Source organism: Pinus tabuliformis, chromosome 8, assembly GCF_031772625.1.
Source record: "Pinus tabuliformis cultivar Carrire ecotype Pingquan chromosome 8, CPIR1, whole genome shotgun sequence".
Taxonomy (NCBI): Eukaryota; Viridiplantae; Streptophyta; class Pinopsida; order Pinales; family Pinaceae; genus Pinus; species Pinus tabuliformis.
The window spans coordinates 357,278,961-357,300,673 of NC_142294.1; the positions used below are offsets into that span (position 1 = coordinate 357,278,961).

The 21,713-nt window shown below is 35.0% G+C and overlaps 1 pseudogene; it reads left to right on the forward strand.

Moving 5' to 3' along the window:
• Positions 1-10,960: 10,960 nt before the first annotated feature.
• On the forward strand, positions 10,961-20,043 carry LOC149235602 (large ribosomal subunit protein uL2x pseudogene; annotated as a pseudogene).
• The last annotated feature ends 1,670 nt before the right edge of the window (positions 20,044-21,713 follow it).

Genomic DNA, 21,713 nt, shown 5'->3' on the forward strand with positions numbered 1-21,713 from the left:
TGCATTCTTAAACATGTTCAATGAATCTTGCTGCAACAAAAAGAAACAAGGTATTGAAACACAAGAACCAATACCTATTAAGATTTGGTTGTCACACAACAACCAACCAAACATGTTGCAATTCAATGTATGACAAGGAATACTTTGAAAAATGAAATAAAATTGTCAAATACTATCAAATGCAAAGTTTAAGGACAATTGATATAAGCCAAGCTCATTCAAAGGAAAATCATGATTAAGCAATGCAGTAAATTGCATGAGGACATGCAATAACATCAGTTGGGGGGTATGTAGAGTCTCCAAAATGTATTCAACATATCATCCACTTTCACCTTTATCGCCACCATTTCACTCACATGTCGTGACTCCATGACCATATAACCTTTCATTAGCCTCCATTTTCATAATTATATGGGTTCCATTTGTGTTTTCCAAAAGTTAATGATTTCTAGTATTATAAGTGAATTAAATGGTTAAAACTTAGAAAAATGGCATATACTTGCTAATACTTAAAACTGGCTTGAGTTTCATGACATGTGTAGGTGATTTGGAATCTTCCAATGCACCCTTATGTGGCCTCCAATGCTCAAATTCGAATTTACTTCAAGATATGGAAGAAGATTTGGATAAAGGTCAAAGAGGATATGTGTCTCATCGTTACCTATTTAAGTTGTAACTATATGAGATTTTCTAGCGATCTAGGGAGAGAATAATGGACCTCCATTAATGAGGTAGCTTGTCATGTTTTTGTATAAATAGGAGAGCCTTCTCCTTCCAAAGGCACGTGAAAAGTTGGGGAAATGCTCATGTTTTGAATACAGAATTTGGATTTGGCACCATGCTCATGAGTGATGTTCACTTTGATTTGGTTATGCTTGTATTTGGAGCCTCTCAAATTTCCATCCCTCATGCTTTTGTTTTGGCCACCTATAATGTGTGAGATTTATTGTTTTTCATAGACTAAGATTTATTGTTTTTCATACATTGAGATTTATTGTTTTCCATAGATTAAGATTTATTTCTTTCATATATTTTCCAGTGTGAGAGGTTAAGAGTGATTGTTTTTATTTGCTTTCATATCTAGAGGTTAAGAATGATTTTTTTGCTTTCATTTCATATCATGTGGTTTTGATTATTCATTTCATAGGATCCTGATTTGATAATGCACACATGATCCCTTAGAGTATATTTCATTTCATGCAATTTCATTTCTGAAAGAATGGTGTGCGGTTCAATTCTTGCAAGTGTGGTAGATCAAGATTTCAATTCCTACAAGTGTGGTAGATCAATATTTCAATTCCTGCAATTGTGGTAGATGAAGATTTCAATTCCTGCAAGTGTGATAGATTAAGATTTCAATTCCACACACTGTACTATAATTTCTTTTCAATTGATTGTTGAATTTAGAATAGGTGAATTTGGTTTGTCTTTATTTGGTTTCGTAGTTAGATTGATCTAAATTGAAAGTTAATTTCTAGCATATATAGTGCACACATGCTTCACAAGTTTTACGAAACCCCCGGGTTGACAATTAACTGATAGGTAATTAATTTGCCTCAACAAGGAGTTCTTCAACATTGTATGTAAGGAGTGGTTGTACTTCTTCTACCTCCACTTCAACCAATAATCAAGAGCAATTTGATGTCAACCAAGATTACTCACCACAACCCTATTAGTCCAGGCATCTTTCTAGATTAAATTATTTAGCAAACACGTGGTCTTGATGTCCATACCATTAAGTTGGATGATGAGAAGGAATTTCTACCTCCTCTAGTGGTAGTAGCACCTTAGTTTAGGCAATGTTTCTTTTACTTCCCCTTCTTCACTTTCTAGGGTTTTCCTTCTCGGGACAACACTCTTGTACATCAATGTTTATCTCATTTGATGTTTCTCTTGTACTCATTGTTCATTTCATTTTAAAGGGGCTTTTGTTTTGCCCTACTATCTTTTGTTTGGCTACAATTGTTGGTTATCACTAGTTCCTTAGGTCATATTGAGTTAGAAATCTTATCAAACTTTGCCCAGATTTGTCCTAACCATATGAACTGTACAGACACATGTATGGATACCAAACACACATTGGACAAAGCAAAACAACTATTATATAGATGTTTGACCTACCCATACAAACTGTATGGACATATGTATGGAAATATGTATGGACATATGTATGGATTGTCTATATAAATATATGGATCTGAAAAATACTTTCTGTATGATTGTACAAATATGTATTGTGCTATCCACGCAGAAGCCAAAGACTAGGGGATCCTAAATTTCATTGGAATCAAATGAAAAAATCCATGTAAACACAAATAATAGTTATCTTTATTGGAGTTTGATATATATGAGACAATGTGTTTACATTACAAGTTATGAATCACAGTGTTTAAACTGTAAAATGGACTTTCCAAGTGACTACTGATACGGTTGCATGTACCTAGATGCAGGCTACCCTCAACATGGATTAGTCATGAGGACTTCATGCAAATTCATATCCAGACATTGGTTTGAAAATGCCACCTACTATCTTGGGCATTTATGCCCAATGAGAGATGTGGGCACTAGAGGTAAAGTTGGCAGGGAGGACAAAGTGGATCTTCTTGGCATTCTTGTGTTTAGTGCACATTCTATGCCATTTTATTTGTTCCCAATAGCTATGTTTTCTAAAAATTGCAGAAGGAAAATTCCAGGGGATCCTACAGTTCATTGGAATCAAATGAAAAAGTCCATGTAAATGCAAAGAATAGCTATCTTGATTGCAGTTTGATATATATGAGACAATGTGTTTACATTCCAAGTTATGAATCGTAGTGTTTAAACTTTTAATTGGACTTTCCATGTGAGTAATTATCGGGTTGCATGTACCTAGATGTGGCTACCCTCAACATGGATTGATCGTGAGGACTTCATGCAGTTTCATATATAGACATTAGTTGGAAGATGCCACCTACTAGCTTGAGCATTGATGCCCAATGGGAGAAGTGGGTAGTAGAGGTAAGGTTGGCATGGAGGACAAAGTGGATAGCCTACCAATTCTCATGGATCTTATAGAAAAGGATTGGACAATGAATGCAAAGTTAGTTTCAGCAACCCATGAGATGGGAGCCCTATCAACGAAAACAAGATCATAACTTATAAAAAATGGCCGCAAGAAGGCTTGGGTATGGTGGAACTAATGCAGTATCACAGTCACGATTATTAGGGTAATCATGAGACAAAATAAATGTCTTTCTCGAGCAGGAATGAGTTGGGAATATTGAACAAGAAGTGAATATAAAAAGGTGTAGTTATCCCCTTTATACATCTTTAATGACTTATCTATCAGAAATATGGGACAAGAACTGAACAACATAAGGCACAATTCTCTCCCTTGTTTGGCCATATTATCTCCAGTTCCATATGTTGGGCTTCCATTTCCTCTCGGTAGTTTCAGATGTGCTCACATCAGTTGAGGGTTGAGACAAATCACCATCTTCCCCTAGCAAAAATGATTTGCATACTTTGCTCTTTGCCTGACGTAGAGACTAAGGAGCACTTTATGTTTAAATATCATCTCTAAATGAGATAAGAGGGAGGTTTTATTGCATCTACAGGGACTTGGGTAGAATTTTATAAACATTGTTCAAACACTTCAATCAACAATGCCTTTCCTTACAAATTAGAGATACATTTTCTCTCATATTTTCCTATTTCAGAGAAATTCTAGAGCAGCTACGCACAACACCTCCTCTTTTCTTCAGATCCAGGACAATGGGGGATTGGAAATCTTCATGCCACTTGGTTGGACAATGCAAGAACCATCCATCATTGCTCGCTGGCCTACACCACCAAGGCTCCAGATTGTGCCACCATGGCTCAAAATGATCTCAAACTACTTCTTATGTTCACATTGAACCTGTGCATAACTTCATGTCTGAGCTATAATTCTCAATAATGAGATTTTTAGTATCGCAAAAAGTGTCAAGTAAATTGAAATTAATGGCAGCAACGAGAAGAAAATATCTTGGAAAAATTCTTCTTGACCATAAAATACGGTTAATATGATTGATTGACCATCATATATCACAAATCATCTAAGTTCGAAACTATTTTTGACAATTTGCTTCTTTTGGAAATTGCCTTAATAGTTCACTAAGCCATGTAATTATTACATGTAACCCCTCTAAATCAACTGCTGTGTTTAAGTTTAAGAGAGACACATCACATATAGTTAAGTGATATACTTGTGTAAACTGATCCCTATACAGATGAAATGTAAGGGATACAGTGCTTGGTTAAACTCCTCCATTATGTATTTCTTTCTCTAGTAGGTTGCTCAACAAAATTTAGAAGTGAGCTTCAACAATATTAGTCCACTGTCTCAATATAAATTCCCAATTTTTTTATGTAAATTCTCCATGGATTCTTTGCAGTCACATTGAAGTTTCTTCACATTTTTCTCTATATTTTTCATGATCTATTTGCAGTTATATTGAAGTTTCTTTGAATAGAATTGCTAAAACATTGATGATGGAGTTTTAGTGATTTAAAAATTCCAAATCCATTTGATTTATGTTTTTTCTTGAAGCCCAACTGTATTGAATGTTGAAAAAAATGGTAATGCACAAAATCACTAAAGCTTGTGTGCACTTTCATTGTTGTTTGCAGCACCATGTTTTCCTCAGTGGTGTTTTATTAGCAATTTTGATGGGAGTTTTGTCCTAGATTATTTTTATCAATTTTGATAGGTGTTTTGTCCTTGTTTATTTTTAGCAATTTGTCAGGTATTTTGTTTAATTTTCAGAGAGAAAGATTTTAGACTGGAAGTTGGAAGTTGTATTAATACTTGCAAGGAGCATTGGGCCTATCTCAAGTTTCAATTTTTGGCTACGATCCCTTCACTCAAATTTTGATGTTGCATCTATTCTCAAAGTTACAAATTTTATTGAAACTTGCAATATGTTTTGAATTTGAACTTTGAGTTAAATCCATAATTGCACATAAATGGTAAATGGTAGGGTGTCTGTACAAAGAAATTCCAAACTGTTTGTGATAATTTCATAGGAATATAATGCTATCAAAATTGTAATTGCCCATGTAGAATGTGTGCTAAGGAGAAAAGTGAGAAAAGATAAATTACAAGTAATGATGGTAATCTTAGTGTCCCTATTATATGAGTTCAATGTGAAGAGTTTTTGGTGGTGAGATATGTTTCTTACATCTATGGAAGTGTTAACCAAAGGAGAAGTAGCACTATATATAAAACATAGTGAAAATGATCTTATTTTCTAATGAAAGAGATAATTATAGCTCAAAACCAAGACACTATTATTGATATTATTCTCAACATGAAAAAGCATGTCGTTGATGAGTATTGCCTCCTTATATGTCAATGGTGGCTTGGAAGAGATGCGTTCAGCTTCCTTCTCCACTTACACTATTGCTTCTATTGTGACCTTGAGAGTGCTTGTCTATGTTGATGATGAGTATCTCTTATCATGATTTATATGTTTTTCTCTTTGACAAATACCTCATATATTTCCAAATGTAGATCACTGAAACTATGAACCTCATGCCTCCACAACTTTTGGCACAAGCTAGTAGCCTGCGCCACTACCACCCTCCCCCAAGGCACCAATATGTGATCATTGAGATCTTTCCTTTACCTCGAATGTCAAGAGAGTCATGGTTAATTTCCTCCAACTTCCTTCAATAAATTCTCAAACATGTTCTCGCAGACGCACACTCTTCAATGATTTTGTGTGTGTATGTTATGTGCAACTTTAGTAAAAATAAGACTTAAGCAAAGATTACTAACAAGCCAACAAATTCCTTCCAAGAAAGCTTAGATAAGAAAACTTCTAAGATAGGAGGGAATGCATTGTTCAACAACTAATTAGTAGGAAACTCCCCCCCCCCCCCCCCCCCCCCCCCCCGCCACTGATATTTCATCATTAGAAATGTAAACCGAAACACCTTAGAAATGCCTCAAAAACTACTAGAAATATTTCCAAAGAAAGTATTGCTCTTTCCAACCTATAGGGGTGTTTCCAATTCCCATAATTGTTGATTATGCCTTTGTTTATAAAAGGAAATAAAAATAATAAGAAATAATACCACTTATAATTTTTAATGATAGGAAAAATACCTTGCAAGTTAGTTAATTTCAAGCATTTTTGGCATCTTTTGTTAATTTATGTACAAATACAACCTACATAACTATCACCATGCTCTACATATTAGGACAACGAGATACATATCATGAAAAAATTCAGCCCCTAAGTGTGGCATTGCTTGTAATAAAGTAGGGGAAGCACTTTATGGATCATTTCAGTGGAATTTAGCCCTAAGTTGGAAAATATTAATAAATATAACAATAATTTTATTATTTTCGATTTTTGAGTAGCAAAATAATATATAAGGATAATTTTGGACATTTTAAAATTCAAATCTATATGGTACTCAATGTATAAATGAGACTTTTATTAATTTGTTGACTATGTTTCTCTTTATAATTTTCTTGACAATTCGCTATTATAAAATATATATAGTCTACTTTAGATTATATTCTAGTGTTCTTTGTCTTTAATATCTTATATTTTACATTGTATATTCTTTCATTTTCAAAAGTGGAACTCAGTATTGATGGGAAGAAGCAAGAATTGAATAAAATGGATAACAATGTCTTGCCAACACAGTATGAATTCATTTCCTAATCTGCTTGTTTTGAAATTCATTTGCTAATATTTTACACAAATTTTTATCTATGATGTTTTAAATTTCTACCATCATATCAATTTAATGAATAAATGATTGATTTTTTTTTTTAAATAGATGATTGTGCAAGAAATACCTCCAAACTCAACTGTCAAAGATTTGCCTGAAAAAATAGCTTGTGGTCATTGACTTTGTACATCATATAGTTTGCCAATACAAGGGGAGTGCATGTACTTGAGCTATCAACTTTGGAAATGTTTCGAGTAGGGATTACTATGGTTTTTAATGTTTTGATTCTTTCACCTCATGGTTATTTTGGGCAAGCAAATGTTTTAGGAATGCTAGACAAGACACCGATGGACAAGTAAACATATATTTTATAATTGCAATGTCCATTCCATGATATCTTCTCTTTTTTATTTGATTGTATTTTGAATGTTTCCTTTGATTTTGTTTTTTCTTTTAAATATGAAATTGAAAATACTTGGTATCAAGTCCATTTAAACAACATCCAAAGATTGAAGATGAGATTAGTAAAACACGATATTAATTGAAATCCTTTTCGTTGTTTCGTGTTAAGAAAATTCCATGACTATTAGAAAAGCTTACCGTCATATTGTTATTTGAGCACAAGTTGTATATATATTTGACCAAGTTCATGTGTTACAAAATGAAATTTTGTTGCAAATAAAACGACAAGGATTAGACATCACACCTCAGATTATTTGTTTTCACAAAGTATCCACATCCTGAGCTTTTTAACATGTAAGTTGGCATGATTGTGCTTAAGATTTCTCTGGAGGTTAAATACTAAGTTATTAAGGTGTTCTTTTCTTTGGGGATGTTTTATTTGTTTTGTTTCTACATGTCATCTGGCCACATAGTGGCCACTATCACCAAAGTGAAGAAAAATTGTTCGAGTTTCTTACTTTTATGTGGAAAAATGGCATTGACATTACTGATGTTGAGGTATATGTCGTATAAATATTTTATATTCTGCTTTAGTTTATACTCCAATATTCATTATCTTTCATGTATTATAATCTTCAATGTATATTCTTTTATTTTCAAGAGAGGAATTGATCAATATTGATGGTAAGGAGCAAGAATTGAAGAAAGATGAGAACAATAACATTCACTAGTAGAAAATTATGAAATTATTGACTAGGTGACTAAAAACGTTAGTCACCGCAGTTATTTCAAGTGAATTACTACTAAATTTGAGCAATTTTAAGTGACTAAACTAGAAATGACTAACTTAAATAACTAATTTAGTCTAGGGATAAGATATGCGACTAGCTAATAAGTGACTAAACTAAAAGCGACTAACATAAATGACTAATTTAGTCTAGGATTAAAATATATGACTAGATAATAAGTGACAAAATTATTTCATGACAAGACTACCCTACAAGCCACCAAATTTCTATCATATCCATGAGGTCAACAACAATTTGTGGTTTAAGATATAGCTAATTTGGAACAAACTTAGCTCTAGAGCCTAGGGTTTTTTTCCACCTCTAATGTTTATGGACAAAGAGATCAATTTCTAAAGCATGTGGGAGCCAAACTATCACCTTTCCCATGTTGACTCCCTCTATTGAACATCATGGAAAATCTCCATAGATTATTTATCCTTACTAAAACAAACATTTCATTGGAAATGATCATTAATCCTATGAGATTACTACTTCACTATACTTTTTGACCACACAGAGCTTATTTTGATGTCTAACCTTATTATTTCATGACAATACTACTGTACAACCCACCAAATTTCTATCATATCCATGAGGTCAACACCAATTTGTGGTTCAATATATAACTAAGTTGGAACAAACTTAGCTCTAGAACCTATGTTATTTTTTCACCCCTAATGTTTATGGAAAAAGAGATATCAATTTTCTAAAACATGTGAGAGCCAAAGTATTACCTTTCCCATGTTGACTCCCTCTATTGAACATCATGAAAAATATCCATAAATTAGTTATCCTTATTAAACCAAACATTTAATTGGAAATGATGATTGATCATTACCATGACATTACTAGTTTTTTGCAGTTTTTAACCACACAAAGCTTTTTTTGATATCACCATAATTCACTTTTAATAAATCAACCAAAATTCCCTCAAATAATATTGGTGACATAAATACCTAACAATTTTCATAAATTAATAATTATTTATAATTATAATTACCTCCCACTAAACGCAAGAAAATACTGAACATTTTATTTAATGGAATTCACTTCACCTTGAAAACACACAAGAATTTAAGATGAGCATTTCATTTAAGTTCCATTCAAGGTTTCATGGATTTGTTTCTTTCAGATTTCAAAATTGTTTATTTTCCTCCATTTGAAAGGTTTGTCTAGAGGGAAGGAGGAGAAGGAGAGGCGTGGCCATGCCATCACATGTATGATTTGATTCACTTGGTTGAATTCATGAGATTGGATTCTCCATGCCTCCAATCTTGGTCATTTGGTTCTACTGTGGGAATGTGCACAAGATTGCCCATGCTACTAGGTGATGGCCCATAACCAAGCCCTCCATCTCTCTGAGCAACTTAAAAATACTTCTAGACAAGGACAAAGAGGCACCTAACTAACAAATATCTATTTGGGAGAGTCGGAAATGTTAGGAAACCTGGGTATGGAAATGGGAATGGAAACAGACCTCACCACTAATAAAGATAGCCATATCAGGGATAATACCATCCATCAATCAAGAGTTCTTGTTGGATTATGTATTGGGGCCTGGAGGGAATCCCCGATACTAGTGGGGTTGCGAAGGAACAAATAGGTTCCTAAAAGAGGGATTCAAAGGTTAAAGCCCATGTTTCATTAGGTTATTTCCATCATCAAATAGGATTGGATGGAGAAGTTGTCTCGTTGGTGCACCTCACACTAATTACGAATCATTTCTCTATCAATGTAAGCTAAATCGACTATATGTTTCTTTTTCTCTCTTGTCCTCCCTGACTTGTATTATGAGGCCATATGTCCAGGATTCCAGGGAGGAAGATGAACCCAAAGGCATAAGCGATAATGGCTTCACCAAAGAATACGACATGTGCCTTTTTGACACAAAAATCATCCAAGAAAATAAGCAAATAAGAGAGAAAGAATTCATTTATTACAACAAGGAACTCAGATATCCTAAGACCATATGTGGTCACAAGGCAGATTCTCTAGCGCAGATGGATTCTGATGATCCAATCATCCCTTAAAATGACAGGGACCTAAAAAGGACCTCAGATTCGCCTAGACCCGGGCTTTTGAGAGTCTCAAAGAAAAGAAATAAGATGTCAAGGAAATGGACTTGGGCTCAGATAAGAAGGATTGAGGCTTTGTGCCAGAGGAGAATTTTACAGAGGCCAAACCCACTCAAAAGGTAGGTAGCTAACTGCATTTTATCTTTATTTTTTAATTATAAGAATTACTGATTCTTTCCCATGAGGAACTTGAAAGAGTCTCAAACTCTCTAGGATGAGACTACAAAGCCAACCTTACACTTTATTAAACACAAAAGAAAATGAATATGTATATATACAATGGGATGAGCCCCATGGATAACCTCCATAGTGGGAAAATAGAAAAGCTATGTGAGCTTACAGCTCACAACACAAGAAAGAAAACTAATTTTCTTTCTTTAGAAATTACCAACACCAACACCCCCCATAAGCAAAACGTAGGGAGGAAATAAACAAATGGGTCCCAACAACTAGGACTGATGAGGTACCCATGTACAACAACAATGAACCCCATAGAAACCGAGAAACAAGAAAACAAAGAAAAAATAAATTAGTGAAGGTAGGAGGATTCAAGAGGACCCCCCAAAGACTACTTCGTTCGCCCAAAGCATCAAATGAAGTTGAAAAAACCTAGGAGATGCAAAAGTTTTAGTGAAAATGTCAGCCACTTGTGCTTCAGTAGGCAAATATTCTAGATGGATAACTCTATCTTGGATCAGCTGGATAAAGTGCATGCAGATCTTTATGTGTTTGTTTCACTAATGCTGAACTAGATTTCTAGAGTTGTTGATGGAACTTTTGTTATCACACCTGAGTGGTAAGATGCTCCTGTTCGATTACAAAATCCATCAGTAACTATCAACTTCAAAGTACTTCTTTACTAGCCAAGATTGCAACATGTTATTCAGCCCCAGTGAAAGACATTGCAATTACATATTGTTTCTTGTAGGACCAGACAATAGGAGCTGAGCTAAGATGGTAAACAAAGCCTAATGTAGACTTCCAAACATGAATAGAACCAGCGCAATCAGAGTCAGTAAAACCTTCCAGATCAGAAGAACCAGCGATGTACTGAATGAGAAAATTAGAAGTGCCTTGAATATACTAAAGAATGGACTTAACTGCTTTCCAGTGACTCTCATGTGGATTCTGGGAGAATCGACAGATAAGCGCAACTGCAAAAGAGGTGTCGGGTCAGGTATGTGTCAAGTACAACAAAATCCAAACCAACTATCGATACAAGGTCAAATAAACACTGAGTGATGAGAAATTAGTAGTAAGTGTAACACCTAACTCAAATGGAGAGGGCGTTGACTTACAATCAGCCATGCCAAATCTCTTAAGAAAATCAAGAGCATACTTTTGCTGATAAATGAAGATTCCATCTGAATATTGATGGACCTACAAACCAAGAAAATAATGCATAAAGCCAAGATCGGTCATGTCAAACCACTTCATCAACTATTGTTGTACACTCTGTATCATGGATGAATAACTCTGAGTAATAATCAAATCATCCACATATAGAAATAATACCAAAGATTAGTTCCTTCTCTTTTAGTATAAACTGTAGGATCTAAGTGACAACGAGAAAAGTCTGTAGTCAATAGAAAGCTATTCATATTCTCATGCCAAGCTCACAGAGCCTGTTTGACACCATACAAAGAACGACAAAGCCTACAGACAAGAGAAGAGTCCTGCACAAAACCAAGAGGCTGCTCCACGTAGATTTCTTCCCGCAAATCTCCGTGAAAGAAAGCACTTTTCACATCCATCTGATAAACTAACCAGCGTTGTGAGGCAGCAAGAAACAACAAAACACATATGGAATTCATTTTGGCAACGGGGGAAAAAGATTCAAAGTAATCAATACCTTCAACCTGTGAAAAACCCTTGGCCACTAGTTGTGCCTTATACATGTCAATAATACCATATGCAACATAATTTGTCCTATAGACCGATTTGCAATGAACTAGTTTTCGTCCCTTGGGAAGAGGAATGAGATCCCATGTGTGATTCGTCATCAAAGAAGAATACTCTTCTGTCATGGAAGCTTCCCATTAAGGTATCCCAACAACATCAAAAAGTTGTTGGGGATCCTCTGAAATGGCATGAATGAAAAGAGAAATACCAACTGTCTTGGGCTAAATATTGTTGGGAGTAGAAGAAAAATAACTAAAATTAGATACATCATATCCATACCTTTCAGGCTGCTTCTTCTAGGAAAGGCTTCTCCTCCCTTGTTCTTGATTAAGTTTGTTCTTGTGTAGGCTTATCAACTGCAGGAAGTGGTTGTTCTTCTGGTTGATTTTCATCTTCAGGAGGAAGATTCTCATTATCCTCTTGATCATCAAGAATAAAACTATCATCATGACCTACACCATCATGGTGATATATGGAGAGAGTGGGTTATGATGATTGTTTGAAGTTATCATCAAAATGAATAGGTCTACGAAACAAAACATCCTTTGAAACGGGATCAAACAATATATATGCTTTCATGTCTTCACAGTAGCAAACAAAAAACAGTGGTTTTCTCTTTTTCTCCATAGCTTTACATTTCTCATTTGGAATCAAGGCCCATGCTGCACTGCCAAAGACTCTGAAAGTAAGGACATCAGGTTTGACAATAGTCCAAGCTTCCTTTGGAATGATATGTAACACTGCTTTATAAGGCATATGATTCTGAATATAATTGGCACAGTTCACTGCTTCAGCCCAGAAGGAGGATGAAAGGTTCTTGGACTGAATCATGCAATTGGCCATTTCTTTCAATGCCCTGTTCTTCCTTTTAGCAACGCCATTCTACTGAGGGGTGTAGGGAATAAAGTGTTGATGCAAGATGCCATGTTCACTGCAAAAATATTTGAATGCCTAACTGACATAATCCCCACCATTATCTTTGCATAGATTCTTGATATAAAGAGATGATTTCTTCTCAACAAAATCTTTAAATGTTTTGAAAGTAGCCAAGAATTCAATTTTAAACTTAAGAAAATATACCCAATATCTGCGTGAGAAATCATAAATGAAGGTAAGTGCATACTTAGCTCCTAAAAAGGAATGAGTTGGAAATATCATAAGATCACTATGCACCAACTCGAGAGGAACAGTAGCCCGTAATGCTTTCCCTTTTGGAAAGGGACCTTCATATTGTTTGCCAAGAACACATCCTAGACAAACTCCATCTGTGCATGACACCTAAGGAAGCCCAAGAAAAATATTTTGAGAATTCATTTGCTGCAAATATATGTAGTTAAGGTGTCCAAATATTTCATTCCAAAGCTTACTTAATGAATCAGCATGTGCAATAAAAGAGTTACCAAAAGAAGGTTCAAAACCTACAAATCTGTATAAGTGAGAGTTGTGATCTACCTGTCCATATGCAACAAAAAATTTTGTATCTTGTAGTTCTTAAATGACTACACCATTGGGAGAAAACTCAACTATTCTCTCATCCCTGGAATGGTAGATCTGATAAATAGAAAGTAAATTTTTGGAGATGTTAGGCACAAGCAAAGAATTCTTGATTCAGCCATCATCTAACTGCACAGTGCTTGATCAACGAACATCAAGTTGTGAAGATTCTCCCACTGCAATCTGGGAAACACTAAAGTCAAATGGATATGGAAGCAAATTACTGGAATGATTCATATGATGAGATGAACCTGAGTCAAATATCCAATTGTTTGAGAATGCAAAGGCTTGATTAGATAAAGCATGGTTTGTTTGACTATTCACACACTTATCTTCGTTAAGGAACTTCCCTTCATTACTCTATGACCTAGCTTAGCTCAATCTTTAAGGATTACCGCCTGGACAAGGATATCCTTCTTGTAGTCTAAAGAGTGAGAGAAGGCCACCAAGGTGACATTTGGTGGCTTTCTTGAGAGTTTCCTTTTAGGCATTTTGGGTGGGGTTAAGAATATTTTTTTTTCTATGAGAGTGTTTAAGTGGAGACATAATTTAGAAAATGCTTACAAGGAAATTAGTTTCCCTTGTTGAGATCGCCTAAACTACTTCAAATAAAATCTTGTGCTTTTAATAACATCTAATTTTGATAAATAACTAATTTAATAAAATTGAAAAAATAAGAATAATATGATTATTGTTATTTTTTGTATATGGCAGAATCTACAACTATATCGAGCTTGTACTTACGTGACAGGGGACCGATTCTATCCACTACCACAATCACCTCCAAGTGTAAAAGCATTGCCTCACACGTGGCACACTGAGCTAATTGAAGTTTAAACCAATAACATCATAAGAAATTCTTTAACAACCCATTCTATCATGATCTACACCATGGGGCAATTTAAAAATAACTTTTAATATTAAAAAATGTAGCCATTTTATTTTATTTGAAAATAAATTTTAATATCTAATTTGAGGAAGTCAACTAAAATAAAACTATTTTGCAAGTGAGAGGAGTATAAATTGTCAGGTTGGATGCTATGGGTAAAAATAGGCATTTCAAAAGCAATGAATGGGGGGTCACATGAAACAAACGAAGGCTTCATGTTGGCTTGATTGCAAAACATGCATGCGAGATCAGTAAGCCTCTCCCATTTACATAATTTTTCTATCCATCTTTCGACCATCTTCCCATGCCTACCCGGATCCTCTATTCCACACTTCAAATTGTTGGGATTCTAAGGTGTTTTTCACTCTCCTTGTTTTTCTCTTGTTCACAATTCACTTTTCTTGCTTTATTGTTTGAGTTGTTCCTCTAATTTTATTTTCTCATCGAAATTTCAGGTCTCATTGAGGAGGTTTTGTCGTCATGGTATAAAGGTGTGGACTAGAATTGGTTGATCACATGGGAAAAAATGATTAAACTGTAGAGGCCATAAATTTGGGGTTTTGGGTGCCCTGGTGGTAAACCCCAGGGGTTATAAATTGTAGATCCTTCCTTGATAATTGGCATTGTTTTACAACTTGGCATTGTTTCTGTGACGATAGAACCTGGACGATCCAGATCGCTGTGGTGGGGTTGGATTTTCGATAGATATCTGTGTTTGGTGCCCCTAAATCCCAGCATCTCAACCACCCGAGTGATTTCAGATTCTATTGGTGCTTATAATGGAAATTGAACTAGGGACAACTAGTTCTAAACTACCAATTCCATATCTGTTATATTATGGAATTGCACCATCATACTAGTGTATCCAGCCTTTACCGATGGATTGTTTGCACAATTTGAATTTGAATTGTATTTTCCATGGCATGATTGATTTTTCCACCCTTTCAAAGTTTGTATTCTATGCTATTAAATCATGTAATATTTCATCTTCTGTGCAATCCCTATATTTGGGGTCATGAGGAGAGGAATCACGGAATTTGCGTCAAACAACCACTGGATATAGACAAAACCTCTTCAATCACATTGCTTCAAACCATGGTTACCAAGATTGAATTTGGATTCAGATTCGAATTCGATACGATATGGTAAAAATTCGAATAATAATTTTTCAATTCTAAAAAAATTCAACAACATACATCTTAAATGTTAACAAATATGTAGTTTTCTTTCTATAACAACCACGTTTTGCTCATTTATTTCCATTAATTTTGAAATTTAAATAATTTCTATTAATTTTGACAAATATAAACAAGTTTAAAATTACAATTCACCAAAAAAAATATTTCACTCCTCCCTCCAAAAAATTATTTTATTTTCAAAATTTAAAACTTTAATTGAAAATCTAAATATGAAATATTAAAAAGATATAAAATTTCTTCTTATATAAACCTATTAAAAATTTCAATTATTAAATTTAATAATTAATATATAATTAAAAATTAAATATTAAAAATATAAAAATTAATTAATGAATTAATATAAATATATTTCAAATTTCAAATAATTTGCATTACACATCGAATTTTCTGACTTCACAACTCAAATTCTTGCATCCTGCGGCCATTTATTTTGGCTTTAGTGGCCACCCCTCTACGTATGTGAATATAGAATAAACTCTCAACCCAATTTCCTTACAGGCAAATGATAAACTAATCCTGTAAAATGAATGGAATTCTTTCCAAACAATTCGATATACGAACGGAATTGCCCAATTTTCATATTTTTCACAACAGATCCAAACTCTTTGTGTAGTGATTTGCTCTGGTGTTCAGACACGGGTCACATTATTCATGCACAAAGAAAATGAGCAGGCTCCCCATTCAAATCCCACACCCATCACAGGAAGGGACCTGCACGTTTCAGAAGCCTCGACTATGGCAAGCAGAATGGATACATCAAGGGAATTGTAACTGATGACATAGAAGACCCCGGCCACGGCGCTCCCCTCTGCAAGGTGACCTTCAAGAACCCATTCCTTTACAAGAATTCGAAATAGCTCTTCGTAGCAGACAAAGGTATGTATAGAGGACAATTTGTTTACCGCGGAAACAAGGCCAATTTGACCGTGTGTAACGCGTTGCCCTTGAGGTCTATTCCAGAGGGAGCCATTGTTTGCAATGTGGAACAGAATGTCGGCGATCGGGGTTCTTTTGCTAGGTCTTCTGGAGACTATGCCATCGTCGTCAGCCACAATATCAATAATGACACTACTAGGTTTGTTTTTCAATTATATTTAGGGTGGGTTTGTTTCTGGCACCACTAGTGTCGACCACAATCCTGGCCATAGCACTACCAGGTTTGATTGGTTTTTATATTTTAAGGATGATGGTTTTCAAGGATAGAAATTCTTAGGGTTTCGCTATGCTTTCCCCCATGAAAGTTGTATTTGGAGATCTAATTGCTTAATATCATTAGGTTGAATTGCATTAGCGGGTTTGTTTCTGATTCCTACCTCTAGGAGTTTATTGGTAACCGTGAAAACCTTAAGTTGGGGTCTTTGTTAAAAACGAAAAGTCTTAAATATATTCTTTCAAAACATAAATTCTTTGTGTTTGTCTTTAGTGCTTCCAAAACAATACTTGGATTTGCAAAAAGTCGACAGTACTACAAGATAGGCTTGACCACCCCCACCGACCTGCATGTGCTAGCCATGGCTATCCTCTCTTCATGAATTTATCTAAACATGTCACAGTGATGGGAGAATTGAACTCTAGTGGGCGGTATCACCACCCCTGCTTGAAAACCAATCAAGTCTCTAGTGAATAAACAATTTGTGTTTTCCTTCAATTTCATTTTTGTTGCAAGTAAATAAATTTTATTAGAGAGAAATTAATGTACAAGATTTCTATGTCAAGTATTTATCTTATAGGATACAGTGTTTGGTCTTTAGGTAAATGATCGATAGACACTTTATACTTCGAGATTGACAACATTACATATTATACTAGCTAATTAAAAACCCTATCGGAAAGTTGACCAAAAAGCATCAATTTATCTCACCTCCCCTTGATTGAAGGGTCATATAATATGAACGTTTTCCGCTTTTATTTCTTATTTAACTTAAATTCAATTTAACCCTTGTCATTATACTGCAAAGAAGACTTCTATGAAGTTTAGGGTTCCTTAGGAATCATGATTGGCTTTCACCTGTCCACTTATTCAAATGATTGATTTCCAACATCTTCCCCTACTCAGAACACACATTAGCCACAGTATTTGCTACAATTTCACCGAACATCTTAGGACCAGAACTGGCTCGATGAGGATGTAAGATTTACATTCAACCTTAACCTTATCAGAAAGATATTGTTTTATTTTCCTTTAGCTGCAACATCTCCCCTAGCTAATATGACATATTATTTGTAACATTATTTGCTACAGTTCCCCTAACATTGGTAGGAACAATTCCAGTACTAGAGGAAGGTGAGCATTTCAGAGTCGGGAGGGCCTAAGATCATATTTATGTGATATTCTTTCTACCTAGTGGTGATTGAACACACTGTCCTCTCATCAAGTGTTCCTCTACTTATTTGTGTACGTTCATGAGAAAAAGTTTCAGATTTATCTGTTAGACAAGGTTATGCTTAGAAACAAACATGTTCATAATCCAACATTTATGTCCAACTCCAATGATTATAGTATATCTCACTATAACCACTGGAGTGTGCACACTTTCTCTTTATGCAAGACCCTTTCTTAAATCAATTTAAAGGATTTGGGTAGAGGTATAATTTGACAGATCAGCTATCCTTGTGGCCATGAAAACAAATCTACGAAAACATTTCTAATTGCCTTGAGCGAGTTGGCATTCAGACATCTAATAGGTACGCTAGACATTTTCACCCAGATAATGCCTAAGGATAAGAATTCAATGAATATATTAAAACCTATCTTCCATGGCGTTGGAAAAAATATCCAACCCTCCATAAGCCAAGGCATATTGTACATAATATTTTCTTTGTCAAGAACAAAGATAAATGCAATGATGAAAAACTCTTGCCCCTGGGGTGTATCACCATAGTATTTTGCAAGAAGAAGCCTCAGGACTTGGATACACATTGATATCTTTCAGCTTCAGACATACACTATTTAATATAGAATCAGCCTATGGGCATGGTAGTAAGACTCCTCCACCTTAACCTAGGAGGCATAGAGAATCATAACCAATACGAAGGTTGGCTTGTAGGTGTATAAGAATGAACATGAGGGATTATTTGAGATAAAAGAAAATCCTTTAAAGAGAAAAAAATTTGGGTCATCCCTCTATTGGTTGGATCCATCAAAGAAAATGGGATTGTTTCTTTGTCAAGTGGAGCTTTTCGAGGAGCCAAGCCATTTTTGATTGAAAAGCTAAATGCCTATATGCCATTTTCATTTATCATATATATAGAGGGACATTTGGAGTAGGTTTTGGGTCATCACTACCACTGAGTGTGAAACAATAAGCAGAGAGATTGTGGTGATTGAATATCCATAAGTGAATGGTGTATGCCTGCAAATACAACGTGAGATGTTTGGAGCCCAAGAAGCACAAAGTTGTGTTTAGCGTGAAAGCATAATCACAAGCTTCAAACAAGTTAACAGGCTTTAGCTTGGATGTATAGGAGACGTTCTCCTGTCCACCTAGATTCGAATCGTTCTTTTGACATGTGGTCCTTGCGGTCTATTTGACTCTCCAAGGAGCCATTTCATGTGGATGGAGCCAAGAACAATCCTTGGGTGACTTTGATGGGTTAGATTCTGACTAGTCAGTCGCATAGCCAATAATTGACTCCACAAATATGCTAGTAGATATTAGTTTTTCCAATATATCGGGGAGTAAACACTATAGGAAAAACCGAGCAATATGAAAAGGTCAAATAAGCCATATCTTATATTTACACATATACATTTAACGAGTTAGAAGAATATTTACATGAGTAACAGATGAATCAGCTTACATAGCCTTATTGGAAGTGCCATGCCCATAATCTTTATGGATAATAGATATGCAAGGTGGCATGTTAGAAAAATGGAGTTCAAAATAAGAGAACATGATCTCATACGATGCTTTCATCTAGCTTATAACACCATGCATAGAAAAAACAACATAGTCAACATCAACAGATTTATTTAAATGACTTTAAGCTAGAATATTTGGTAGTGGAAACATGAGAACAAAGAGTGGGACTACTTAACTTTTATCATGGATCCATATATCTATGTTGTCTGAATGGGAATATTAGAAAGAAAAAATAATTATTTTAATTCTCCTTAAAATTTATAGGAAACATGTTTATCACAATTTACAAGTTACTTGGGGCCTTATTTTCAGATTGTATGTTGAATCTTGGTTCTACGTTGAAGTTCAATTTTTTTATATGACGTGATCGTCTCATTTTCCAGGGTGAAGCTTCCCTCTGGAGCTAAGAAGATTGTGCCAAGTGGTTGTAGATCTATCATTGGTCAAGTTGCTTGAGGTGGAAGAACAGAAAAAACAATGCTCAAGGTTGGAAATGCATACCACAAATACAAGGTCAAAAGAAATTGTTGGCCCAAGGTTCATGGTGTGATTATGAATCTAGTTGAGCATCCTCATGGTGGTGGTAACCATCAACATATTGCTCATGCTAGTAATGTACGTCGTGATGCACCACCAAGGAAAAAAGTTGGGCTTATTTCTACCATAAGAACTGTTCATCTACATGGACAAGCTGCATCAGTAGCTGCAAATATGGACAACTAATCTTAGTTCATTTATATTTGCAAGGATTTCATTGTCTTATTTTGGTGTGTTATTTTGTCATAATGTATCTAATGAATTCTACAGTGGATACGAGGATGTAGACACCAGTTGAATGACCTGCTTAGTCTTGGGCAGCGTAGAGTATGGAAGCGGATGGCAGTCTCTTAGAGTGGGTATGCAACATTTTTCCCCATTTTCATTTTATTTATCATTCATTGTTTGTGCTGGTTCTGATAACCAATTTTAATTATTTATCTTTTTTTCCCTTTATATCATTAACATTCCATGTTTCCCAGGCCAGGTAACATTTTCGGTTGCTTTATACGAGCAGCCTATAGGACTAGGATGTTCCCAATGAGTTTTGAACATTTGTCAAGTTCGCCTTGTCGATTCTGGATTTTCGTTGTGGGTTATCGCTTGAATTGTTATCAGGTTTTACATTTGATTGAAAATGAAATTCCCTGCTTTTTATAAATTAGTTGTATGTTAATTTTTAAAATTATTTAATAAAATTGTCTTCAATAGCCACACTTCAAACAATTGATTTCATGCTACCAGGTTTAAGGTTTGGGTTATTTATTTGGTTAAAATTTCCCAAGATTTATATCATATCTCAGGTGTCAAGTTTGAGTTATTTATTTGGTCAAAATTTCCCAAGATTTATATCATATCTCGACCTTTTGAAATTCATGTCATTCGAGTGTAACAGATCACGACAAGGATGAGCCCTATTAAGCTCACCAACTCTTTTACTACACTTCACGAATCATAATGCAAATGGACTCTGAATTTAATTATTTTCCTTGAATAAATAGTATTAAGCAAAATCCTCTCAGTCAATCTTAGCCCCAAGTCATACTGGAAATTCTGACATGTCAATAAGATTGGCTCGACAACGAGTTTGACACCCAATTCCTTACAAGTCAAACAAGACTGTCTATTTAAAAAATAAATTGATCACATCCTTAAACTTTTAGCCCTTGGACTCCCTCATTAAAGAGAATATCATTCTATGATCCTGGTAATGTTCCACTACAAGAGTCATCCACTGATTCACATTCCTTGGTTTATGACCATAACGATGATTCTTCTTGAACATTTTGCCTAGATCTGGACATATAGTCCTTATCATCATCAAGTATAGATTTTATTTCTTCACCTGTGCTCCACCTCCCCCCTCCAAATTTTAAATAAGAACCAATTTTTGTTGCATGCTTCCCTTCGATTGCAAATTTATACACATACCTAACATCGTCGTCTTGATCCTGGTTCTTATGCCTTCTCTTATTCTTCTAAGCTAAGAAATCAAGAAACCATTACATCCCTACCACCATGAATAGATAAACCATTTTTCCCCGTCTTTCAAGCTCCATAGGAGGAATACTAAAAAACTCTCGAGTTGTTCTCCCTCTCCAATCGCTAGAGAAGCATCTTGATTTGTACCAGATCCGTCTGTTATGTTCGTAATATTGGCTTTAGAGCTATCAAGGTCCTTCAATGGTGGGGCATATCCACATATTGAATGAAAAGGAAGTACATTTGAATTTCCAGCTCGAAGAAAGGTAGCTCTCAGTTTATTCATATAAGCTTTTGAAAAGAGAAACTAGTCTAACCAAACCTAGAGAGCTTTCATCACTCTCTCTTGCAACAACAACAGAATATAAATGTGA